General features: G+C 37.5%; 2 pseudogenes across 1 annotated transcript; one reads left to right on the top strand and one right to left on the bottom strand.

Annotated features, from left to right (window-relative positions):
- Positions 1-1,477: 1,477 nt before the first annotated feature.
- LOC143383883 (IST1 homolog) lies at positions 1,478-24,251 on the bottom strand (annotated as a pseudogene). Its single transcript, XR_013154560.1, has 8 exons — positions 24,158-24,251; positions 20,789-20,968; positions 16,641-16,728; positions 15,848-15,931; positions 14,388-14,498; positions 8,198-8,380; positions 4,199-4,244; positions 1,478-2,266 (listed from the first exon to the last, which is right to left on the bottom strand). The product of XR_013154560.1 is annotated as an IST1 homolog (transcript).
- On the top strand, positions 17,326-17,876 carry LOC143384130 (E3 ubiquitin-protein ligase TRIM13-like; annotated as a pseudogene).
- Positions 24,252-27,576: the final 3,325 nt, after the last annotated feature.

Raw genomic sequence — 27,576 nt, 5'->3', positions numbered from 1 at the left:
ATAGAAAAGAAAACCTGTCTTCTTAAGAAGAGCTTTGCTAGGCTCAGTAGCGCACACCTGTAATCCCTGCCACTCAGAAAGCTGAAGTAGGAGGATTGCAAATTCAAAGTCACCCTCAGCCGTTTAGTAAGGCTCTAAGCAGACCCTGTTTCAAAATGAAAATAAAATGCACTGGGCAAATGGAATATTATTCACCTTTAAAGAACAGTGAAATTATGGCATTTGCCAGTAAATGTATGGAGTTGGAGAATATCATGCTAAACGAAATAAGCCAATCCCCCCAAAAAAACAAAGGCTAAATATTTTATTTTATATGTGGATGCAATTCACAACAATGCGGGGTACACTAGAGAAGAATAGTGCTACCTTAGATTAGGTAGAGAGAAGTGAAGGGGAGGCGAGGGGAGTGGATATGGGGATAGGAATGATAGGAGAATAAAACAGACAAAAAATTATTACTTTATGTATATATGTGACTGCATGACCAATGTGATTCTGCAACATGCACACTCAGAAAAATGAGAAATTATATCCCATCTATGTATGATATATCAAAGTGCATAAATGCATTCTACTGTCATGTATAACTAATTAAAACAAATTTAAAAATTAATTTTAAAAAAGGGCTGGGGATGTGGCTCAGTGGGTGAGCTCCCATAGGTTTAATACTCAATACCCACCCCACATACCATACCAAATGTACCATACCAAATGGCAGGTAATCAAAGAGAAATTTGCAACATAAACCTCCTCCCTGTATTTTTTTAATTTTCTTTTTAATTACCAAATCCCTCACCCATGTAACCCAAAATTAAAAAGAATTGCCCCAATTTATACCATAATTATCATTAACTTGGAATCTTTGTTTTCTGTGACTTGTGCTTAAAATTTAGAAAGGCTTACTCCCCAACTTCTAAGATATAATCTCAAATTTCAGATAAGTTACACACATTCATAAAGGGGACCATTAGGCTACCAATAAAAATAAAATTATAGCTCTAACTTTATAATCATGGTATGGCAGATGTTTCTAAACCATGTTACTAAAATAAGCTTGTAAAAATTGTGTATACATACAGAAAATTTTGAAAAACAAAATTAAAATATAAAAATGGTTATCTTTGGATGATGGGACTATAGAGGATTTTAATTTTGTTTTATTTTTGCAACCAAAAAGAAAAGTTAAGTTGGACTTGTTTTCTCAGCTTCTTCTTTATCTAGTCTCATAAAATCACCAAGATTTAGTCTATTAGACCACAACAAATAATAGAAACTGGAAAGGAACCTAAAATTTATTGATCACCTACTAAGACTTTTATATGAATTATTTCTCTAATCCTTATTATTGTCCCCATTTTACAGATGAGAAAAAGAAGCAGCTAGTAAGTGGCAGAGTCTACATTTGAGTCCAGACATACAGGATTCCACTGATTTTCTGGAAACACTTATTTTATTATATATGTACATTCATTCTTCCAAATACTTATTTGTTTTGTTGACTCTTTGGATTTGTTCAGGGTTTGGGTTTTTTTTTTTTTTTTCCTTTTTGTTTGTTTTTGCAGTACTGGGATCAAATCCAGATCCTCACACATGATAAGCAAACACTCTGCCACTTAGCTATCTTCCCAGCCCCTCAAAACTCATTTATTAAAAGATCTTTTCCTCTAGCTTTTGAGTTCTTTCATACACATTTGACAGGAGGCACCATTTGCTAAAAGTCATATAGGTAGTATGAGATGGGATTTAAAATTCACACCATTCTGCCTACCTGAAAAAAAAAGAGATAATTATGGGATAATTAAAGATCCAAAGGAAAATTTATTGACCTCAATTAATAATATTCTGTAGGTCAAGAATCTTCATCTAAGTATTTCAAATTTGAGGGGACAAAAATAATTACATGTGTGTACACAGACACACATTTACACATTATTACAGTAGGCAGAGAAATATAGAATTTAAGAAATGGAAGAAATTGTGAACGAGAAAGCTTCAGACCCACACAGAGATGGCTATGCTAAAATTCACACCCAGTCCTGATACCCAGGCAAATGCTCAATTCAAGGACCAAGAAATTAATTCATTTTCTTCAGCATTTCAAGTCTCCGGTTAAGGTCTTCCAAGTCAACCTCTTCGGAATCATAAGGGTCGATGCACAGGCTTGCTTGAGGTTTTACATCAGGCAAATTAGACAGCATAAAGTTATGGAAACCAACCTTGGTTCTTGATTCTGGCTTTGAAGAAGTTTGGGGACTGAGTCCTGGACCTATGTATTTCAATATATGTAATTAAAAGTCATAACAAGGCAGTCCTCCAGAAGAAAATCCCAGCCTCAAATAAAGAAGCTACTATTGCATTGTGAAGAAATTAAGAACATACTCTTTCAAAATATGCTGAATTGGTCTATTGATTATTTCAAGTTGAAATCACATGTAGCTTCAAAGAGGGTTATTTGGCCCATCTTTTCCTACACTCAGCAAGTCATAAAGATTTTCTTGGATGTCCTTCCCACTTCAAGCCACTAGACACTGGTAACTGGGGCTTAGTGAACCTAAATAAATGCCTCTAAGTAACCCTTACCTTCCACTAGCTTTTATTTCCCACCCCATATACCTCTTAGTAATATTTCTAGAATTTACTTCTCTCATCCAAAGATCCATTTGTCCTGTCATTCCTGCAAATTTATTTTCTTTGTCTAAAAAAAGTTATAAGCATTATGCTTTGGCCATGTCATTGAACTTTACTCTCTTGTAAAGAACCCCTAGTGTGCAAAAGTAATAAATCTTGGTGCTGAAGTTGTAGCTCAGTGGAAGAACTCTTGCCTAGCATGCGTGAGGCACTGGGTTTGATCCTCAGCACCATTTAAAAATAAATAAAGGCTTTATGTCAATATACAATTAAAAAATTATAAACAAATAATTCTTGTGTGCTTTTATCTTATTAATCAGATCTTATGCTAATTCAGTTTCTGGACCCAGCCCAAAAACCCACCTAAGAACCTAGGGTTGGGAGAGGGGATCACTCCCTCCCCTACAATGGCTTTTGAGAATGCAGCATATGCTATGACTAGAAAACTTAACAATTCTCCCTTCATGCAACAGGTGGTATTGTTTATCATTTGCTGGCAATCTTCTTTAAGATTCACTGGAGCTTTTAACAAAGGCACAATTTTCAAAATATGTGACAGGACGATCTCTTATAATATCGGTTCTTTGTGTTAAAGACTCCCGAAATCTGATGAAAGCAATGAATCCTTTCCCTTACATGTCCAAAATTTTGCCTATCACTTAGTGGACTCTATGCCAAGAGCCCCTGGTCTAATGCAAACAAAGTTATTCACATTAGAGGCCTTGCCACAGGAACTCTGTATACTTGCATTAGACCAAGTTCCCAGAAGTAAGGCCTCTAATGGGAGTAGTTTTATTTTCCTACTAACTTTTAGCTACTAATTTTTTTGGGGGGTGGGCACCAGGAATTGAACCCAGGGTCATTTGATCACTGAGCCACATTTCCAGTCCCATTTTGTATTTTATTAAGAGACAGGGTCTCACTGAGTTGCTTATTGCCTCATCGTTATTAAAGCTGGCTTTGAACACACAATCTTCCTGTCTCAGCCTCCCAAGCTGCTGGGATTATAGGCATGCAGCAACATGCCTGGTTTAGCTACTAATTTTTAAGTCTGAATATTGGAAGGTCTATACCTCCTGAATTGTATCATGGATTTCAAAACACTATCCACATCCATGATGAAAACTGTTAGATACTATAAAGGAACAACTGTACCCCTGGTAAATCACTAATATACTTCTCTCACCAGGGTAGACATAGTCTTTTTTTAAAAAATATTTATTTTTTTAGCTTTTTAGGTGGACACAATATCTTTACTTTGTTTTTATGTGGTGCTGAGAATCGAACCCAGTGCCTCACGCATGCTAGGCGAGCGAGCTACCACTGAGCCACATCCCCAGCCCCCATAGTCTTATCATAATTGAAATAGGGGCTGGGGAGTGGCTCTGTGGAAGAGCACTTGCCTAGCATGTGTGAGGCACTGGGTTCAATTCTCAGCACCACATATAAATAAATAAATAAATAAATAAAGGTCCATTGAAGACTAAAAAGTTATTTAAAAAATAATTTTTCAAAGATCTTCAGTGAATAGCAAGCAACTCCAACTTCTGCCAGCATTTTCTATACTTACTAGGAACCAGTGAGGGAAGCAAATCATTCTTCTTATAGTCATCATTCTGAAAGAAAAAAAAATCACTAGGAAGTGAATAGTTTGAGTTACAAATGCATATATTTTTCACACAGCAAATCTTCAATAAGTATTTCTTAAAATTAACTTGAAATTAACTAGTACAATCAAGCTTCCTTCTTGTTTAGGGTAAAAATTTTTTTCTCGTAATTAAAAAAAATAATTTATTGTCAACAAAGGTGATATATACAACAGGAAAAGAGGTGAAAGGGAGAGTGGGGGTGAATGGAGCCCCTCTGTAGGGATGAAGTGGGAAGAGATAATGGAGGCCTCCTAGTGTAGAATCCTAAACAAGTGGGGGAGGAGAGGTGTCCCCCGAGGTAGTGGGACTCAGTTCAAACCCCCTGATGACCACCTCTGTGTAAGGCACTGTGCCAGGGGAGAATGGTGGGGAGCCAAGAGAGCACGGGAGAAGGTGCAGGGGACAGAGGTGTGGGTCAGTAAAGGACTAGGGTAAGTGTTCTCCACTGGCCCAATGTCCTACCATACGACAGCCTCGGCCACCCTCTACCTCGGATCCAGCCTCAGACCCAGCCAGGGGCAGGCATCCTCCAGTGCTCTGAAGCAAGAGTGGATATTCACTGCCCTACCCCTCCCTCCTGCCCTGGCACCTGGTTTTAAAACTCTGGGTGGCTGAGCTAGGGTAAAATTTTTTAATACCTATGGGCAGAAAGTCTTAGGAATGACTAGGGGGTTTGCTTCTTCTGTCACCTGTGATCTTTTATAGGAACCAAGAAAATCTTTTATCTCTGGGCCTGAACATGCTATTTGTAAAAATTATTTAGTTTAATAAAATCAGAGAACTCTTCTTCCAAAAATAAATGGTGAGATTAAAAAAAAAAGGGAAGAATGGAAAGAAGGGTTATAGATTAAAGATTTAAAATATATATCAACCAAATACAATGTGTAGATCTTTTTGGATCTTAATTGGAATAAAATAACTGCACAAATTGTACTTGTGAGGGAGACTTAATATAGATTGAGCCTTATATGATATTAAGGAGTTATTTTCATTATACTGAACATAATGACACTGTTTTTTTTTAAGAGAGAGAGAGAGAGAGTTTTTTAATATTTATTTTTTAGCTTTCGGCAGACACAACATCTTTGTTTATGTGTGGTGCTGAGGATTGAACCTGGGCTGCATGCATGCCAGGCGAGCGCGCTACCACTTGAGCCACATCCCCAGCCCAATGACACTGTTTTATATTATAAAAACAAAGAATATGTGTTAGAGCTACATATAGTCACGTTCACATGACAATGCTTCAGTCAAGAACTGACCACAACATTGTAGTACAAGGCATTACTCACATGTATGTGGTATAAACAAACCTCCTGCACTGACAGTTATATAAAAGTACAGCATATACAATATGTACAGCACATAATACTTGATAGTGAGTATAAATGACTATGTTATTAATTTACATATTTACTATACTGTATTTTTGTTATTTAAGTTCAGTATAAAACAATATTCTAAGCTACACTGGCAGCAGCCTCATATATCTTGAGTTTATTTATTTATTCTAATTTATTATACATGACAACAGAATGAATTTCAATTCATAGTACACAGACAGAGCACATTTTCATGTCTCTGGTTGTACACAAAGTAGAATCACACCATTTGTGTCTTCATACATGTACTTGGGGCAATGATGTCCATCTTATTTCACCTTCTTTCCTACCCCCTGCTTCCTCCCTTCCTCTCCCTCCCTTTTGTCCTATCTAAAGTTCCTCCATTCCTCTCATGCTCCTCCCATCCCCATTATGGATCAGCATCCTCATATCAGAGAAAACGTTCAGCATTTGGTTTTTTGGGATTGGCTTACTTCACTTAGCATAATATTCTCCAACTCCATCAATTTACCTGCAAATGCCATGATTTTTTTCTCTTTTAATGGTGAGTAATATTTAATTGTGTATATATAGCACAGTTTCTGTATCCATTCATCTACTAAGGGCATCTAGGTTGGTTCCACAATTTAGCTATTATGAATTGTGCTGCCATAAACATTAATGTGACATCATTACTATAGTATGCTGTTTTTAAGTCCTTTGGGTATAAACTAAGGAGTGGGATAACTGGGTCAAATCTTGGTTTCATTCCAAGTTTTCCAAGGAATCTACTGTGTCTCTTAACTGAATCAAGAGGTCATGTCAAGGGCTGTGATTGTAGCTTACTGGTACAGCGCTTGCCTGGCACATGTGAGGCACTGAGTTGGATCCTGAGCACCACATAAAGATAAATAAATAAAGGTATTGTGTCTATCTACAACTAAAAAATTATTTTAAAAAAAGAAGGCCATGTCAAAAGGCAGGGAATTATATTGGCCAAATTACATTGCTATATTGTATGTATATATATAATACATAACAACAAATCCCATCATTATGTACAACTATAATGCTCCAATAAAAATGTGGAAAAACATTTTTTAAATTAAAAAAAGAGGCCATGTTAAGTTATTGGCCTAAACCACCTAGGTTTCTGTAGCTACACTCCATGATGTTTGCACAACAATGAAATTGCCTAATGACATTTTTCAGAATGCATCCTGTCATTAAGCAACACATGACTATACCAAAATAACTACAGTTGAAATTTTATAATGTCTGAGATTTATAATGTCTGTCTCTTCTCCCATCCTTCTCTAAACAATGTTAGAAAAAGACAAAGGGACAAACTAAGACAAACAGAATTTCAAGAATGGTTGAAAATGAATGATGGTTGCATGGCAATTGACTATATTATTCAAATTTTATATATACTTAAAATTGTCCATAATAAAGTTTGTTTATTTTTAAATCAGAGGACATATATTCCAAGAGTAGAAGATAAAAAATACACAAGGTGTAGTTTAGACAAATACTTTTAACAAGGAAAATCAGAGTTAGTTTATGTCTAAAATATAAAATCTTAGAGAAAGAACTTTGGAGTAAAAAATGCCTATAAGCGCCAGCACTGAGGTGCATGCTTGGGAGGCTGAGACAGGAGGATGATGAGTTCAAAGCCAGCCTCAGCAATGGTGAGGTGCTAAGCAACTCAATGAGACCCTGTCTCTAAATAAAATACAAAATAGGGCTGGGTATATGGCTCCACTGAGCGTCCCTGAGTTCAATCCCCGGTATTCAAAAAGAAAAAAAAAAAAAAAAAGACTACAAGATGAAAAAGAATAAAAGCATGTTTCTTTACGTACTGCTGAATGAATAAAGAATAAAGAAAAGTAATGTCTATGATTCTTTAGTTTTTACCTATTTGACCTCTCCAGATTTATGTATGCAAAGTTGTTGTTTAAGTTCACTGTAAAACAATATTCTATGTTATTCTGGGCAACAGTCTCATATATCTTGAGTTTATTGTGTCTCTTTTTTAATTAATTTATTTATACATGACAACAGAATGCATTTCAATTCATAGTACACATATAGAACACTTTTTAAAATTATTTTCAACATGAAAGTAAATTGGTTTCACTATATATGAATTGAATATATCTAATCTGACCTGAGTTTAAATCACTGTACATGAAGGATTTTCAAATGTGTTCAGCTTGTAAGAATGTTCTTTTCAGGGTAGGTGGGGCTGTAGCTCAGAGGTAGAGCACTTGCCTAGCATGTGTAAGGCACTGGGTTTGAGCCTTAGCACCACATAAAAATAAATAAATAAAACAAAGATATTGTGACCATTCACAACTAAAATAAATAAATAAAGTGTTCTTTTCAGTGTATATTGTGGTATCATCCAGAGGTTGATAAGAGACAGTAGCTTTCTTTACTCATGACTTCAGAATAAAAACACACCAACATCAACTAAATGATTGTAAATACCTCCCTGGCCTAAAGATCATTTTGTTCTCCAAAAGGCCCAGCTAGAAGTATAGTTTAACACCCATGCAGTCCCATTTCAATTTCAGTTTCCCTATCTGTACTGACCTGTCTTTCAAGAGGAAAGGACGGGAAACAAGGGCCTGGGGATGGCACATGTAGGGGCCCTGGTGAAGATACTGGCAAAGGTAGATCACCTGTTCTCACTGCAGTGCTATCTCCTCTGCCAAGGACATCTTTCTTGACATCCTCTGTAAATCCAACACAGACCAGGTCCGATGGGGCTTCAGCCTTAGACAAGAGGATAAGAATCCCATCAAGTTTGCAATTTATTACACACTTATTTATTTGCATACTTATTATATAACTTATAACACTCTTGGGAGTATTGGGAAGAAGTAATGCACAATGCAACAATGTTCCAGCCTTTATGAAGCTTATAGTCTAGTCAGTGACAGTTAAAAGAAAACTTAAGTTTTTCTGGTCGACTGTCTTCTTTTTTTTTTTTTTTAATTTTTAAGTTTTATTTTATTTATTCTAATTTGTTATATTTGACAGCAGAATGTAATTAACTGTCTTCTTCTTTCTTCCAATGACTTTGTTTTGAGTACCAGAGGTCAGGCACTGTGGTACACCAATTAAGAGTAATATGCAGGGCTGGGGCTATAGCTCAGTGGCAGGGCACTTGTTAGGCACTGGGTTTGATCCTTAGCCCCACATAAAAATAAACAAATAAAATAAAGGCTTTTTGTCCATTTTTTTAAAAATTAATAAGAATAATATGTAGGTCTGGCATTGAGACTCAGTGGCAGAGCACTTGCCTAGTACACGTGAGGCACTGGGTTCAATCCTCAGCACCACATTAAAAAATAATAATAATAAAGGTATTGTGTCCATCTACAACTAAAAATATTTTTCAAAGAAGAGTAATAAGTAAATATGTATTGATATGTCTAAATAAAGTTTATTAAACTTGAGCAATGATAAACTCTGGATTTACTAGTTCACTTGACAAAGTCTCTTGACCACCTAATATAAGCCAGCAATAGTTGCTGGGGATGCAACAGTGAACAAAACAGACAAAAGTGCCCATCCTCATAGAGGTGACTTTCTAGTTGGGGAGACAGATAACAAACAAGATCATTAAGTGAGTTACACAGTATGTCAGATGAGAAACAAGTTCACTAGAGAAAAAATATAGAGAACTACAGAGGGAAGAGGTTGAGATTTTAGAGAATATAGCTAGGAAGGATCTCACAGAGAAGAGAACATTTAAATACAGGCTTGAAGCAAGTAGGGAGGGACCAGGTAGATATGTAAAAAAATACAGAGTACTGGAAGGAAGTACAAAGGTCCTGAGGTGGGAAAGTACCTTGTGTGTTTGAAGAAGTGTAAGGAAGGAGGCCAGTGTGGCTGAGGCAGAGTAAACAAGGGAAGAGTAGAGAAAATGAGGCCAGAGAGACAAGAGACAGGAGGTGTACATAGCCTTGTCAGTCATGAGAAAGACATTCCATATTATTTTAAGTGAAATAAAAATCCACTGGAGGGCTTCAAAGGCAAAGGAGTGACCTGATCTGACTTAGATATAAAGATCTTTGATGCCATATTAAGTATCAATTAATGGGAGATCAACGGTAGAAGCAGGAAACGCAGTTAAGAGACTATTGTAATAATCTAAATAGGAGGAGATGATTGCTGATTAGACCAGAATACTGGCAGTGGAAATGATGAGAAGCGGTAACATTCTGAATATTGCTTGGAGGGTGGGGGTTTAGAAAAAGAAGAGACAAGAAAAATATCAAGCTTTTTGTCCCAGCATAGAATTACCATTAACTGTAGATTGAGTAGGGTGGTAGAGGGATGAGAGTCCTTTTGGACATGTTCAGTCTGAGATGCTTCTGAAACATCCAAGTGTTTCAGATATTAAAACCGCAGGTGGATGGATACATGAACTGGAATTCATACGAGCCTAGAAGTCTTGGCTAATGGTATGTAGAAATTCCCATCATAAAGAGATGTAGGGGCTAGGGATTGTGGCTCAGCGATAGAGTGCTCGCCTTGCACATGCGAAATCCTGGATTTGATCCTCAGCACCACATAAAAATAAATAAGTGAAATAAAGTTATTGTGTCCAACTACAACTAAAAAATAAATATTAAAAAAAAAAAAGAGATGCAGATTGAGGGGCTGGGGCTGTAGCTCAGTGGTAGAGCACACTTGCCTAGCTTGTATGAGGCAATGAGTTCCATCCTTAGCACCACATAAAAATCAACAAATAAGGGGCTGGAGGTGTGGCTCAAGCGGTAGCGCGCTTGCCTGGCATGCCTGTGGCCCGGGTTCCATCCTCAGCACCACATACAAACAAAGATGTTGTGTCTGCCGAAAACTAAAAAATAAATATTAAAAGTTCTCTCTCTTTCTCTCTCCCTCTCTCTCTCACTCTCTCTTAAAAAAAAAAAATCAACAAATAAAATACAGGCATGCTGTCTAAACAACTACCAAAAAAAAAATGCAGATTGAGTATCCCTAATCCAAAAAACCCCAAACCAAAACATTCTAAGTACCCACATGATACCATAAGTGGAAAATTCCACACCTTACCTCACTTGATGGGTCACAGTCAAAACACAGGCACACTAAAAATATTGTATAAAATTACACTCAAGGGTTATGGCTCAATAGTAGAACACTCGCCTAGCACATGCAAGGCCCTGGGTTTGATCCTCAGCACTACTTAAAAATAAATAAGTAAAATGAAAAGTTTAAAAAATATTGCATACTCTTTAAAAATAAAATAAGGGGCTGGGGATGTGGCTCAAGCAGTAGCGCGCTCGCCTGGCATGCGTGCAGCCAGGGTTCGATCCTCAGCACCACATACAAAGAAAGATGTTGTGTCTGCCGAAAAACTAAAAATAAATATTAAAATTCATTCTCTCCCCCCCCTCTCTTTCTCTCTCTTTCTCTCTCTCTTTAAAAATAAAATAAAATTACATTCAAACTATGTGTATAAGGTTTATAAACATCAATGAATTTCATGTTAGACTTGGGCCCCATTCCTAAAATATTTCATTAGGTACATGAAAATATTCCAAAACCCCAAAACATCTGAAATGTGAAATATTTATGGTCCCAGTGTTTCAAATAAAAGATCCTCAATCTCTATTGAAAACCACAAGGTTGGATGAAATCCTCTCTAGTGATTTTTTTTTTTTTTTTTGGAGGGTACTAGAAATTTAACCCAAGGATGCTTAACCACTGACCAATATCATCAGCCCTTTTTTATATTTTATTTTGAGACAGGGTTTCACTAAGTTGCTTAGGACTTCACTAAATTGCTGAGGCTGGCTTTGAACTTGTGATTCTCTTGTCTCAGTCTCCCGAGATGCTGGAATTGCAGGAGTTCAGACTCTAGTGACATTTCATGTGGCTTTTGTTTCTTCAAAGTCTCTCTCTTTGTTTAAATTTTTACAACATGCCATTTTTCAAACAACAATTCTTTGGACAAGAAAGAGAAAAAATAAAGAAGAGTTAAAGAGTTCCTATAAGCAGCAAAGCATCAGAAAAGATAAATATGCCCCTTAGTCACAATGTGGCACATTCCACATTAGCAATTTGAAGGCAGTGCAGTGGGAACACAGAGGAAAGACAAGACCCCTTTGTTGCTTCATGTCCTCACTAACATAAGTTTGGCACCTGAGTATGAGACCATCTTTTTATAAAGCCACAGGACACCACCTAACCAATCACTGGAAGCATTGGGAGAAATTCCTCTTTAGACAGTTCATGACCATCTTAGGGAGGATAGTCTACCCTCCATAATAATGATGATTATACAAGGCAAAACTTGAAAATCAGATGGGGTGATGCATGCCTGTAATCTCAGCACTTGGGAGGTCCCCTTGAGCCCAGGAGTTTGAGACAATCCTGGATACCACAGACTCCATCTCAAAAAAAAAAAAAAGAACAAAACCAACTAACTCGATTATATTTATTATGTGCTAGGTTTTACATTCCATTTAACTTCTTTATTTGTATGGGCCCATTTAATCACCTCAACAAATCTATGAGATGGGAACTATTATTATCCTCCTTTCTATAGTCCAAAGAACTGAGTCTTTGAGAGTTGCCTGAGGTCTCATGGTTAATAGATAGTGGACCTAGGATGTGAAAATGGTACATTTCACTACTGAAATAACACTCTTAAGACTACATGATACTGCTGTGTTCCTTTGTATCTTATAGCCTTTATTCCAGGACCTTTTTATTAAAATGTAAAATATGAGCCCAGCATATTTTACATTTTAAACTCGCCTGTAATTCTAGCGATCCAGGAGGGTGAGGCAGGAGGATTGCAAGTTGGAGGCCAACCCAGGGAATTTAATGAGACTCTGTCTCAAAATAAAGGTTTTTTTTTTTAAAGAATTGCAAAACTTTATTTTTAAAAATGCCTTCACTACAAATTTAAAAATCTAAAGAAGTTAATTTTCTCCACCACAAGAACAGTACTTAAATGTGGACTGCAAAGAAAGTTCTTAATTTAAAACAATAATTTTTAAATATCCATAGGCATTTAGTTCAATCTCCAATAGGCACTGCAATTCTCAGGCAGCCAAAGTACCAGGATTGGAAAAGCAATCTCCCCATCCAGAATTCATAGCTTCATTCCTATACTTAAATGAGGAGGGATAAAACGTATATGATCCACTATCCCAATCTGTCACTCCTAGATGTGTCCCTGAAATTTTCACATGATGCAAACTTGAGTATTTCTTTCCCATTAATATTTTGGATTCATGACTATTACTCCTTTTTACTTTTTTTCCCATAAGAGATTGTAAACTTTCTTTGAATATAGTATAATATTGGTAAGTGACCAATGATATCTGTATTTACTGATCCATAAGTGTTTGAACTTTCAATGAGAATACCCCATGGGCACACTTCAGCTTTGATCCCATAAGAAGAGAGAGGATAAAGGAACTCAAAGAAATCCAAGTCTTCCAGTTACAGTACAATCAGTTCCCGGATATAGGTCATATACCTAGAATTGCTGGTAGTTCAAATAAGGCCTTTGTTTAATTCTGACCTGCAGCCAGTATTCACTACAGGTTATAGCCACATCCTCAAAACTATGAATGGGGGCAGGGCTATAGCTCAGTGGCAGAGCACTTGCCTAGCATCTGTGAGGCACTGGGTTCAATCCTTAGCACTACAGAAAAATAAACAAATAAAATAAAGGCATTTTGTTCTTTTACAATTACAAAAAAAGAAACCATGAGTGAACACAAAAAGCATGGAGAGCCCCATTACCACACCAACAATCTTCAGCACTTCAGATCTCACTTTGAGGTTACCACACGAAACAGGAAATTCCAAATAAAAAGTTTTTAAAAAGGGGTTGTAGCTCAGTGGTACAACACCCCTGGGTTCAATCCCCAGTACCACCAAAAAGTAAAAACCACAAAATAAATGCAAAATATGTCCAGGACAAAGTTGTGATCTTAAGAACTAAGAAATGTTTGACATACTCCTTGATCTAACATCTTAAGTACCTTGATTTTTGTTTTCTCTTCTGTTGTTAACAATATATATGGGTCTATTAGGAATGATATGTGGGCACAGAAAAAGTTCAAATTTTACCTGCTTTACAATTTTTCCAGTAACTCTGGAAACCACATCTCTATAAGTAGAAAAAACTCTTCTGAAGCACAATAAAAATCTCAACCTCAAATCTTTTCTCTTTCTGTCTGTCCCTGTTTCTGTCTCTGTCTCCTAGGCTCAGGATTAAGCCCAGGGTCTTGTACACTCCAGGCAAGCACTGTACCATTCAACTACATCCTCAGCCCCCATTTTTCCTTTTTTATTTTTTTATAATGGGGATTGAACCAGGGATGCTTTACATCTCCAGCCCTTTCTATTTTATATTTTGAGACAGGGTCTTACTAAATTGCTTAGGGCCTCGCTAAGTTGCTGACAACTGGCTTTGAACTTGCTGTCTTCCTACCTCAGCCTCCCAAACTGCTGTTATTACAGGCATGTCCTACCATGCCCTGCTATTTTCCCCTTTTTTAAAGAGAGGGAGGGAGGGAGGGAGGGAGGGAGGGAGGGAGAGAGAGAGAGAGAGAGAGAGAGAGAGAGAGAATTTTAATATTTATTTTTTAGTTTTTTCGGCGGACACAACATCGTTGTTTGTATGTGGTGCTGAGGATCGAACCCATGCCGCACGCATGCCAGGAGAGCGCGCTACTGCTTGAGCCACATCCCCAGCCTGTATTTTTCCCTTCTTGAAAGTACTCACCATAACGCTTGTCTTAGATGTATAGGGCACATTATAGTTCTTAGCAATTTCTACCAGGTACTGTTCCACTAAAACCTGGGATAGAGTGTTCACATTTAATTTACACATTAGCTGCAAAATAAAAAGCAAACAGATTTACTTACACCCAAACTTATAAAATACAAAACAAAGAGATTAGGTGGTCTTTCAACTCCAAATCACTTTTTTCCCCATCTTTCTATTCTGTTGTCTAAGAGGTATAATTTTTAAATTTTTTTGTAGTTGTAAATGGACAGAATGTCTTTATTTTATTTGTTTATTTTTATGTAGTACTAAGGATTGAACCCAGTGCCTCATAGATGCTAGGCAAGTGCTCTGCCACTGAGCCACAGTCCCAACCCTAAGAGGTATATTTTTTAAGATGTATAATGTAGCCCCAAGAAGGGGTCCAACTTGTGAATGTATTATAGGACAATGCTATCTTAGAGTTAAGGAATGTCAAATCAAACAAAGTTAAGAGGAAGAAAGTAAACCTAAGAAAAAAATATTTGAGCTGGGCGTGGTGGCACACATCTATAATCACAGCAACTTGGGAGGCTGAGGCAAGAGGATTGCAAATTTGAAGCAAGCCTCAGCAACTTAGTGAGGTCCTAAGAAACTTAGAGAGACCTTGTTTCAAAATTAAAAAAAATAAAAAGGGATGGTTTGTAGCTCAGTGATTAACTGTCCCTAAATTCAATCCCTGGTATCAAAAAAAAAAAAAAAAAAAAAAATCAAGAATTCTGTTTCTATGATAAGTATTTGAACTTTATTAGGGGTGATAAATGAATATATTTAACAACTAAGGACACTCTGAATAATGAAAATGTCCACCAGCCTGAAACAAATGTAGTGGCCAGATCTCTGTAATCCAACTGAAATGTCAGTCTTTAATTACTTATATGTGATCATCTGCTTAAAAGTTGAAATTTCTAATTTTCATTAGCTTCCTTCCAATTGGTAGGCCAGTTACACATAGGAAAATGTATGCTTTCTTAAAAAAGAAATCAATTCATGTTTTTGGTGTTAGCTTTTTTCTTTTTAAATAAAGATCTGATTTTAATTTTCTAGTCTTAAGACTTACCCAAATTGTTCTGCCTCGAAAGCAAAATTCATTTGTCTACATCTTTTAATCTGCACAAAATTACATGTTTTTGAGTTTTCTCAGTTTCCTTAGATTCCTGGGTTTAGAAAAGTGTGTGTCTCTGACTGGGTGCAGTGGTACATGCTTGTAATCCCAGTGATTTAGGAGGCTAAGTTAGAAGGATTCCAAATTCAAGACCAGCCTCCGTAACTTGGCGAGATCCTATCTCAAAATAAAAATAAAAAGGGCTGGGGATATGGTTCCATGGTTAAACACTTCTGGGTTCAATTCCCAGTAGCAATGAATAAATAAATAAATAAGACAATAGAAAAGTGTGCATCTCTAGAAATGATACTACCTGAGAGTTGACAGTTCCAATTTTATTTGTTTGACAGAGTTGACCATACTTTTGGCTGTATTTTGCACACAGCTGATTAGATACCTGGAGAAAACCAATGCCAAGAAAGAAAGGTAAAGTTCATGAAGTTATGGAAAATTTGCTTGAGATAAAGAACAATCTAAGAAAGCAAAAATCACTTCCATGTTACCTTTTGGAATTATGTTCTTTAAGCATCAAAACAACAATAACAAATGCTTTGTTTTTAAGTAGGCTGATAAATGTAAAAGTTAAAACCACTAATTCTAAACATTCATCAAGTATAACCCTCCTCTCCAAAAGAAACCCACTTTTTTTGTGTGCATATGTGGATATCGGGGATTGAACTCAGGGGCTCTCAACTACTGTGGCACATCCCCAGCCCTATTTTGTATTTTATTGAGAGACAGGGTCTCACCAAGTTGCTTAGTGCCTTGCTTTTGCTCAGACTGGCTTTGAACTCGTGATCCTCCTGCCTCAGCCTCCCCAGCCACTGAGATTACAGGCATGCACCACCATGCCCAGCAAGAAATCCACTTTTAAGTTAATTTTTATTTACTTAAGGCCTGTATATTTTCTTCTACCATTCTACCATTCTTCAAGAATTTACTTTTCATTTAAAGATTAAGAAAAAAAAATCTTTTTTTTTTTTTTTTTCGGTCATCCCTTAAGAGAAGAAAGGATTTTCCAAATAATCCCACAATTCAAACAAGTGACAACAATGATACTCAAACCTATAATCATGACACAGGTAACTGAAACTGGTCAAACTTACTATTTTCAGCTCAGGTACTTCTGACTGCAGTCTAGGAGCTGCCCAGATTAGTGTAGATATATATTCAGCCAGACCAGAATCTAGTTCCCTAAGGAAATCACAAAATTGTAAAACTCAGAGCTTCCTGTTTTCCTCTTTTTCCTACTTCTAATGTTCGCAATATGATGGTAAATAAATTATTTTTAAAAACTAAAATTGGAGGGGCTGGGGATGTGGCTCAAGTGGTAGCGCGCCCATCTGGCATGCGTGCGGCCCGGGTTCGATCCTCAGCACCACATACAAACAAAGATGTTGTGTCTGCCAAAAACTAAGAAATAAAATATTAAAATTCTCTCTCTCTCCTCACTCTCTCTTTATAAAAAAAAAAAAAAACTAAAATTGGAATATAAACCTATATGTAAATATATGTAAATACACACAGGTATGTTTATACATAAAGTAACATATACATATACTTATGTAGACAAAAGGAAAGATATCACAATTTTTTTTTGTGTGTGTATGTGTATGTGTGTGTGGCAGTGTTAGGGATTGTGCATGCTAGACGAGCACTCTACTACTGAGCTATATCCCCACACCAAGACATCACAATTCTTATCTTAAGATTTGGAGATAGCATGATTATTTTGCCCTGAAAGGTAGTAACACTGCTGAATACACCTGCTAGTAGGGAACAAAGTATATAATGGAGCTGCTAGAAGAAGTTCCTATGTGCCAAATTTGCTATAGTCTGTTTGATGATCCTCAAACGTTACAGAAATTACTTCACTTGCACAATTTATGCAAAATATGCTCAGAAGGTATCTTATAGGGGATTGTGCAGGATTTGTTGCAGAGACCAACTCCATTCAAATGTCCTGGTTTTCTTAAAGAAACGTCAGCTATTGGAGTCAAGGTCTCTTGACTCTTGGGTTAATTACTCCCTGAAGGGTACTATGGAAAAATATAACAAGATCAAAATCTCTCCCAAAGTGCTAGTGTGCAAAGGGCACGTGGGGTGGCCTTTCAACATTTTTTGCCTGACTAATGGGCAGCTGACTTGTGGTTGCTACTCCAGATGATCACACCAACCATGTTTCCCAATGATACCTGGGCTCAGGAAAGGGATGCCTTAGAGTCACTCTTTCCAGAGCTTTGAAACCTAACTTCAGAGAGAGTCTCTTTCCTACTTGCATACTTGCAAGAGAAAATCCCCATTGACTAAAAGATTCAGATAAAGTAAAGGAGTTTTTTTGAAAAGTTACAACACTACTGGGCATGATAGCACATGCCCGTAGTCCCAGCAACTTGACAGGGGGAGGCAGGAGGATCATAAGTTTGGGGATGGTCTCAGCAATTTAGCAAGACCCTGTCTCAAAATAAAAAATTAAAAGGGCTGGTAACGTAGCTCTGGAGTAAAGCACTCCTGGGTTCAATTCCAAGCACAGGAAAAAAAAAGATAAAGTACAGAACACATTGGATTAAAAGAAGAATGAAATCCCATTTGACTTTAAGATCATGAGATTATGAAACTTGCAATTATGTAAGCCTCTGACCCAGGGATGATCCACATGTCATCTTGCAAGAGCAACAAATGGCATTTAGAATTGCTGAGGCCTTTGGGGTTTTTGTTTGTTTGTTTGTTTGTTCGGTTTTTTGGTGGTACTAGGTTTTGGATACTCTAGGCAAGTGCCCTACCACTGAACTACATTTCAGACTTTTATTTTATGAAATAGGGTTCTCACTAAGTTGTAGAGCTGATCTCAAACTTGGAATCCTCAACTTCAGTGTCAGCCTCAGACTCCCAAAACAGCTGGGATTACGGTGTGTGCCACTATACCCAGATTCCAGCTCTTCTTAAATTTTATTTTGAGACAGGATCTCTCTAAATTGTCCTGACTGTTCATTGAACTTGGTGATCATTCTACCTCAGCTTTCTGAGTCTCTGATTACAGACATGAGCTACTGAGCCCAGATTGCTGAGGCTTTTAAAGATGGGTCAGAGCGTATGATTTTCTGCAACAAATGTAGGAATTTAAGGAGAAAAACCAAAGCAACCCAAGATTTCACTCACATGAAATCTAAAAAAGTTGATCGCATGAGAGTGGAAAGGTAGTTACCAGAGGCTGGGAAGAGTAGGAAGGAGGGAGGGTTGGGGAAAAGTGGACCAATATGTACTAAGTGACAGTTAGATAGGAGTAAGAAGTTCTGACATGGGGCTGGGGTTGCGGCTCAGTGGTAGAGTGCTTGCCTGATGTGTGTGAGGCACAGGGTTCAATTCTCAGCACCACATTAAAAAAATAAATAAGTAAAGGTATTGTGTCTATCTACAACAACAAAAAAAATTAAAAAGAAGTTCTGATGTGCTGCTGCATAGTACAATAACTATAGATAACAATATGTACTGTATATTTCAAAATCTAGAAGATAGAATTTTGAATGTTTTCACTCTAAAGAAATGGTAGGGCTGGGGTTGTGGCTCAGTGGTAGAGTGCTTGCCTAGCATGTGTGAGGCACTGGGTTTGATCCTTAGCACTACATACATAAATTAAATAAAGGTATTATGTTCATCTACAACTAAAAATATTTAAAAAAATAAATGATGGGGCTGGGGATGTGGCTCAAGTGGTAGCGCGCTCGCCTGGCACGCGTGCGGCCCGGGTTCGATCCTAGCACCACGTACAGACAGAGATGCTGTGTTCGCCAAGTACTAAAAAATAAATATTGAAAAAATTCTCTCTCTCTCTCTCTCCCTCTCTATCTCACTCTTTCTTTAAAAAAAAATAAAAAAATAAATGGTAAGTGGCCAGGTGCAGTGACACATACCTGTAATTTCCCCTACTCAAGAGGCTGAGGCAGGAGGATCTTAAGTTTGAGGCTGACCTCAGAAATTTAGTGAGATCCTGTCTCAAAATAAAAAATAGGGTTGAGGTTGTAGCTTAGTAGTGGAATGCCCCTGGGTAAAAAAGAATGAAAGCAAGAAATAGTAACTGTTTGAAGTTATAGATATAGTTGTATATACTATCAAAACATCACAAAGTACCTCATAAATATGTACAATTTTTATATTTTCATAGATCGATTAGAAAATTAAAAGAACTTCTTTTTTAAACCCCTGGGAATTGAATTGAGGGCCTTGCACATGCTAGGCAAGCTCTCTATCACTCATGTTTATCCCTAGTCCTTCAATAAAGATCTTTGATACCCATCAGTAGAAGGACATAAAACTAATTGTATATAAATGTTCTTTGCCTTTTTTGTAACAATCCAGCTTCTAGACCACCTTGTTTTCTTAGATCCTACTGTATTTCTTGACTGGTCTTTATTTAATGAATTTGTAAAATGGAAAGACCATCTTTCAAACTTCACTTCCTATCTTAACTAAAGCAGCCAACTTTGGAAAACAATCCGTTTTTACTGTGAACAGATGACAGATGGGTTTTTCATTTTCAGTGAAAGATTTAAGAATTGTACATGAGTGCTACTGAACAATATGGCAGAATTTGTGTGCATGTGTAAAATACTACAAAGGTTGTCTATGGAAAATGTTAAACAATTTTTAACTGAAATTGGAATATAACCATATATATACATATACATACAAGTATGTTTATATGCACAGATACTTATATAGACTGAAAGGAGATATACTAAAATTCTTATCTCTAGATTTAATGATTATGGATTTTTTTCTGATTATATTTTCTGACTCTACCATAACTTTACATTAGACCTTTACAGCTCAGAGGAAAAACATAACTATTTGTGTTTTTTTTTTTTTTAATGGCTCTTTGGACTAAAATATTTTCTTCTCATCGAGCAGAGGTTGTTCTTCCTGTGAAAGTTAGAGACAGCCAGGTGTGGTGGTGCACCTATAATCCCAGTGACTAGAAGGCTGAGGCAAAAGGATCACAAGTTCGAGGTCAGCCTCAACAACTTAGCAAGACCCTGTCTCAAAATAAAACATAAAAAGGGCTGGGGATGTGGCTCAATGGTTAAGCACTCTGGGTTCAATCCCCAGTACAAAAAGAGAGAGAGAGAGAGACAGACAGACAGACAGAGAGAGTTCTTCAATGGTCCCAACAAGCTAGAATCCACACTCTCCTTTACCAAGTACAAGGAATGCCTTGTCATGTCACTCTTTTGAGTCTATGAAATGATGCACTCACTTTGTGGCCTGAATCAAGCTAAATGGAGCCAGTAGCAGGTCACAGTACAGTTCCAGAACCTCTAGGGCCTCCACAAGATAGTCTTCCCGGATAATGTGCTCCACATGGATCCGGCTCTCTCATCCTTCCCAGTGGCCATGTGGTCTGCAACCTCCTTCCTTGCTCTCTGAGTCTGTTCAACTGCAGCATGAAGCACATATAGAAAAATGAATGTGTGACAGGCGCAGTGGCGCACTCCTGTAATCCTAGGGCTCCGGGGGCTGAGACAGGAGAATTGTAAGTTCAAAGCAAGCCTCAGCAATGCAAGGCAGGCACTAAGCAACTCTGAGATCCTGTCTCTAAATAAAATACAAAATAGGGCTGGGGATATGGCTCAGTGGTCAAGTGCCCCTGAGTTTGATCCCCGATACCAAAAAAAAAAAAAAAAGTATGGCTGGGGATGTCACTTAGTGGTAAAGTGTCTACCAGCATGTGAGAGGCCCTGGATTGATTCCTAGCACCACAAAGGGGAAAAAAAATGAATCTGTAAAAAGAATAAAAAAAGAATTTTACACACTAGAGTAAAACAATGGTTTCATAAAAACAAATGCAGGTGGTAAATTATGTGTTTCAAACTAGATGTGGAGGGTCTTCAAAATCCCACTCCCAGATCAACAGCATTTGCATCACCTGGGTGCTTGTCAGAAATGCAAATTATTGGGCCCTACCCCAGAAATGCTGACTCAAAACTCCGGAATTAGAGTTGTAATAAGCCCTCCATGGGATTCTGACAACTTTTAAAAGGTTGAGAACCCCACTTTATGCTGTGACTTGATAGGTGGCCTTTATTTTCTCCTCTTAGGTTACCTTTATTTTATAAAATATTCCAAAGTGAAAATTTATAATTTTTGTAATAAAAAGATTAGTTATTTTTAAAAGGAGAATGGGGGTTAGGAGTGTTGCTCAGTGGTAGAGCACTTACCTAACCACCCTCATCCCCAAATGCATGTGGTGTTTTACATTTGAAAATGTTTTCATATAAACATTTCTATTTGATCCCAGTAACACCTGTGTGAGATTTGCATTGTTATTTGAATTTTAAAGTTGAGAAAACTGAGACTCTGAGGGGTTACACGGCTTGCCCATGGTCAAGTGATTAGGAATAGTTAGTTCAACTGGAACTCAAGGCCAAATCTTCAGTGTGCGAATTGCTATGCTTTTTACATTATTCCACAGATGAACAAGAGGTTGTTTTAGAAAGGTAACAAATGTAACCTGTCCCAGGCCAATCTATTGGGGGCAATAAAGGCTTACTCACTATCTTGTGTTATCAACTGATAACTGAGTTTCAAGAAAGCATTTCCACAAGCCAAGAAAATCTCCAAGTCTTCGAATTATATACTCTATCTGCCATACCCTAAAGATGATGCTCACCATCAAATCATGATTAGAGTTGCTCTCACTGCAAAACATGTTGACATGAAACCACGTTGAATCTGAAATAAACACAAAGCTCAGTGCTTGGAAAGGAAATAGCCAAGTCCAAAGTAGACAAATGCTTTCTTTAGACATCTTAGGGGAAAAAAATCATAACAGAATTGGACTTGTTTCCTACAAATGCTAAACTGATGTTAAACCAACTCTAATACCAGCAAAAAAAAATTTAGTTATAGATGGACACAATACCTTTATTTTATTTGTTTGTTTTTATGTGGTACTGAGTGCATTATGAGGCTAGGCAAGAGTTCTATCACTGAGCTACAACCCCAGCCCTCAGCAAAAAATTTATTGTGTGCCTTCATAATATTCTGTGATACACAAAGAACCCTGGATAGATATGAAAGGTCATGATTTTTGTCTTATTTCAAAAGAAGGAATAAATTTAGGTAAGACGGGGCTAATTTGTTCTAACTTATCTCAACTCTTGTGCTCCATATTTAAATTTATTCATTTGCAAAAAGAAGATAAATATTTATATCTGAGCAATAATATGCATCACTGGATTGTTAGGGTCAAATAAAAGAACACAAATTCATGCTTTTGGAAATTATAAGTGCTGTGCACACCATCATTGTCATCCTCGCTATTCAAAATAATGGGTACCACTGGGTTTGCCATAATTTGTTTTGGATAATTTCCTAGGACTCTGTTACCAAAATTGTGCCCCCAAACACTTGCATGATCTTGTTAGATAATGCCCAAAAATCAAATTGGAAGTTTGAGTAACAGCTACCTTCCCACTAATACATAAGGCTATTTTAATATAACTATTTACTAAGCACTCAGAGAACTGCATTATGTGCAATATTTATTTCATGTGAACACTTCTTATAATTGACAGGTGTCAGTTTTTCAGTTAGTTGAGGAGTAATGGCTCATGTAACCCATGGGAATAAAGAAATAGTGGGGAAAAGAAAAAAATCAGACTTTAAGAAAGAAGATAGAACTTGTTTACATCATCCCTGCTTCTGGGTATAGCACTACTTGGGTCTGTCAACTGGGAGAAGGAACAGCATTTTTTGTGTGTTTGAAAAAAGATAAAGAAGCCTTTCCAGAAAAATTTGCCAAGAGGGATCAAACTTAATGGCTACTCTACTTTTAAAAAGAATGATTAAAGAGGGCTGGGGATATAGCTCAGTTGGTAGAGTGCTTGCCCCCACATGCATAAGACCCTGGGTTCTGATCCCTAACACCACAAAAGAAAAAGGAGTGGAAATTGTTGGATTGGGGTTGCAGCTCAGTGGTAGAGCACTTGCCTAGCATGTATGAGGCTCGGGGTTCAATTCTCAACACCATATATGAAAGCAAATAGATGAAATAAAGGTCTATCAACAACTAAAAAAAAAAAAAAAAAAAAAAACTAATTAAATTTCTCTGTCTTGGTGGCAGGTGGCGAGAAGTCCAGAAACTTGGAGATATCTTTTTACTTTTTAAACCTGTGGAAACTTTTAAAAATAATTCACACATTGTAAGAAATAATTCAGAGACACCTAGGATACCCTTGTACTCAGGTTTCCCCAAAGGTAACATCTTGTTAAAGTGTAGTTCACTACTAACCTGGATATTGGTGTTGATATAGTCAAGATACAGAATGTGTTCAAAAACTTATTTTTAATACATTTATTTTGTTTTATTTTTATTTTTATGTGGTGCTGAAGATCGAACCCAGTGCCTCATGTGTACGAGGTAAGTGTTGTCACTGAGTTATAGCCCCAGCCCTAGAAACGTTTTAAATATATTGATCACCATAGTAAAGATGATCGCATTTCCAATAGTCAGAAACTCTCCTTTAAATCCCCAAACTGCTAAATGAGATCTTAGAAAATAAATCAACTTGAGGATTTCACCAGGATCTAAGAGCCCGCATGCGGTGTTGCCTTGAGTGTTTACTTACTTTTCTTTTTTTTTTCAAGAGTTTTAAGCGATTGATAACCAGATGCAAGTTAACCCGGAGGCGATCAGCTTTGAAGGTAGAGCTGAACATTATTTCACCACAAGAGGAAGCTGTTCACGAGCCACCTCGATGAGCAAGCTTCCCAAAGAAAGAGAAAGTTATGAGTATTATGAGGGACTCATTCCAGTTTTCTGGCACCCACTTCAATAATACCCACATAAGAAATTTCTGGTAGCTCAGCAATGGCCTGAATATACTTGCTTCTCTGTGGACCATTCCTCAAAATGACTCGTGCAATTCAATTAAGGGTTAGGTTTCCTTCAACTTATTCAAATTGTTTTTACAACCACCTTTTAGAATTCTGCAAGGAGTTCTAACAAAAATGGAAGTCTTTGGCAAATGTCTGAGGAAAGTAGACCAGAGAGGGAGACACTTCCCATTCCCTGCAAAGGACGTATCAGTCCACAAAGGAATAAAGTATAAGGCCTCCTTTAAATAAAACATTCATGAACTTGTAAGGGAATTCCTCCATGGAATTGGAGAGGTCACATAACATTAAACGCATGTGGAAACAAGGACACAGAATTAGAGAAGTAGAAAACACAGAAACTTGAAAATTGCATATTTCATTTGGACATTTAGAAAAGGTTTTGAAACACAATCAAATACCAGGCATCAATACATTTTTGGGAAAGCTAAACCCACTAAGTGTTTTTATGATTTCAATGTATGCTTGGAATTAGATGTTTTTTTGTCTTTGGCAAAAAAGGATGGAAGTTCCTTTCCTTAAATACCACTTTACATGCTGAAGCATACATGCAGGAAGGTAAGACAGTATGAGAAAGGTGACCTAAGCCACCTACTTTTGTGATGACACACATTTTCATAAGTTATAGCACTCTTCTCTCATTTGATGTCAGATCAAGTTGGGATAGTTGTCTGTGCTTACTCTTTATTACAGTTCTAGAAAAATCATCAGTGAGGAATTAGGCAGCTCTCCTACCTGCTTAGGAAGAAGAATAACCAGCATAGCAAGATTCTGCTATTGCTGTTGTTTTCCTTCCACTAGAGAAAATCAAGCTCTCCCATCACAAAAATTCTGTCTGCACACAACAAAGGAATTCGATAGGCATCCAGGGAATGGAGAGTGGATAAAACAAAATTCTAGCCGGGCACAGTGGCACACGCCTGTACGCCTGTAATCCCAGCGGCTTGGGAGGTTAAGGCAGAAGGATCGTGAGTTCAAAGCTAGTCTCAGTAATGCGTGAGGGTGCTAAGCAAGTCAGTAAGACCCTGTCTCTAAATAAAATACAAAATAAGGCTGGTGATGTTGCTCAATGGTTAGTTCCCCTGAGTTCAATCCCCAATACTCCCCCCGCAAATAAAATAAAAAATAAACTGTATTAGTTTACTTATCATTAATATTCCTGTTAAACTGTTCCTATAGAAGTTCCTACCGTTAAGATGTACCACCAAACAAATGAGGATTGCTGGAAGAGTTCTGGAATAGGATACAGACAGCAGAGATGAGACCCACCCTTTAGGGACTGGCACACCAAAACAGGAAATCAATTGTGTTTCACCAATCAGAATGTCCTGTTTTTAAAACAGACATGCCTTGGCATTACCTCATTGTGTTAATGGCTGGTAGCCAAAAAACTTTTTTGTTTGAATCTACCTGTGCCTGCTCTTTTAATTTGTACAAAAACCAGCTCTCTGAGTGTGTATCTTGATCTAGGAGAAAATGGCTGTCCTTGAATACACCTGAATTGTTGGAGAGTTTCTATCTTGGCAGTTTTAATGTCAGTTTAGTGAGCTAAGCAATGAACTAGAAACCAGGATGCCAGTTAGAGCTAGAATGGGTGACCACAGGACTTCCTTCTTGGCCAAACTGAGAAAGGGACTGCCATAAATAATATTAATATTCATAAAACAAAGCCCTCTGCTGACTGAGATGACAGTGGTAGCCTTACTGTTTTACCCAGTGTGTGTGTGTGTGTGTGTGTGTGTTGCTCCATAAATTTGAAGATTCTTTGTGTCCACCCATATGAGAAAATATCAAAATTAATGTCTAAGAATTCCCTAGAAAGAAACTTACAAATCAAACTGTATTTGTATTTTTACTTATTATTTTTTGTAGTGCTGGGGATTGAACCCATGGTCTGTGTGCATGCTTGTCATGTATTCTACCACTTAGCTACACCCTCAGCCCAATTTTTATATTTCCAAGATAACATTCTCATAAAAATTCAAGCAGTAATATAAGTTACTTTTCTTTTTTTTTGGCGGGGTGGGGGGTGGGTAGCAGGGATTGAACTCGGGGGCACTCAATCACTGAGCCACATCCCCAACCCTAATTTGTATTTTATTGAGACACAGAGTCTCACTGAGTTGCTTAGTACCTCGCTTTCAACTCGCGATCCTCCTGCCTTATCCTCTCTAGCCGCTGGGATTACGGCGGCGAACCGTCCAATTCTACTTTTATCCCCAAAGATAATCAATATTTACTAGTTATGTATCCTTTTTCCTGTACAGGTACATGAATATAAGCGTTGTATAAGATGTTGTATCTTTTAACATTAAATGCAATATACCGTGTATACTTGCTTATTTTTTTCATGTAGCAAAATGTCTGAAGAGCTCTTCTATCTATTTCATCCCACTCATTTGAGTAGTAGAAACAGGGACCTAAAGTGCTAAAATTACTTTCCTAAGGTCAGACAGCTGCATCTTAGGGATCAGAGACCAGCCAATACTTGTCTTCAAACGGTACTTCCCCGCCCCCGCCTTCCTTTCCTTTTTGCAGAGCTGGGGATCAAATCCTGGGAATCAAATCCTGGGACTCAGGAGCTGCTAGGCAAACACTTCACCTCTGTGTTACACCCCAGGCATTTTTTACTTTGAGACAGGATCTCATTAAATTGCCTAGACTGACTAACTTGGAACTTGCAAACCTACTGTCTCAGCCTCCCAAACTGCCACCATATCCGGTTTAGCTAATACTTTTTTTTTTTAACCAGGGATTGAACTCAGCATTCCCAGCCCCATTTTAATTTTTTTTTTTTTTTTTTTTTTTTTGAGCAGGGTCCTACTAAGTTCTTAGGACATTGCTAAATTAGCGAAGCTAGCTTTTTTAAAAAATTATTTTTTAGTTTTAGGTGAACACAATGTATTTATTTTACATTTATGTGGTGCTGAGGATCAAATCCTCATGCATTGCAAGGCCAGCACTCTACCACTGAGCCACAATCCCAGCCCCGTCTGGGGGAGCAGGGATTGAATCCAGGGGCACTCGACCACTGAGCGAATCCCCAGCCTTATTTTGTATGTTATTTAGATACACGGTCTCACTGGGTTGCTTAGCGCCTGCCGTTGCAGAGGCTGGCTTGGAAGTTGCGATTCTCCTGCCTCAGCC

This window comes from Callospermophilus lateralis, chromosome 18 (genome assembly GCF_048772815.1).
Source record: "Callospermophilus lateralis isolate mCalLat2 chromosome 18, mCalLat2.hap1, whole genome shotgun sequence".
Lineage (NCBI taxonomy): Eukaryota > Metazoa > Chordata > Mammalia > Rodentia > Sciuridae > Callospermophilus > Callospermophilus lateralis.
Note: the sequence above shows the minus strand (reverse complement) of the source record. Positions and strands in the feature narration are given on the sequence as shown.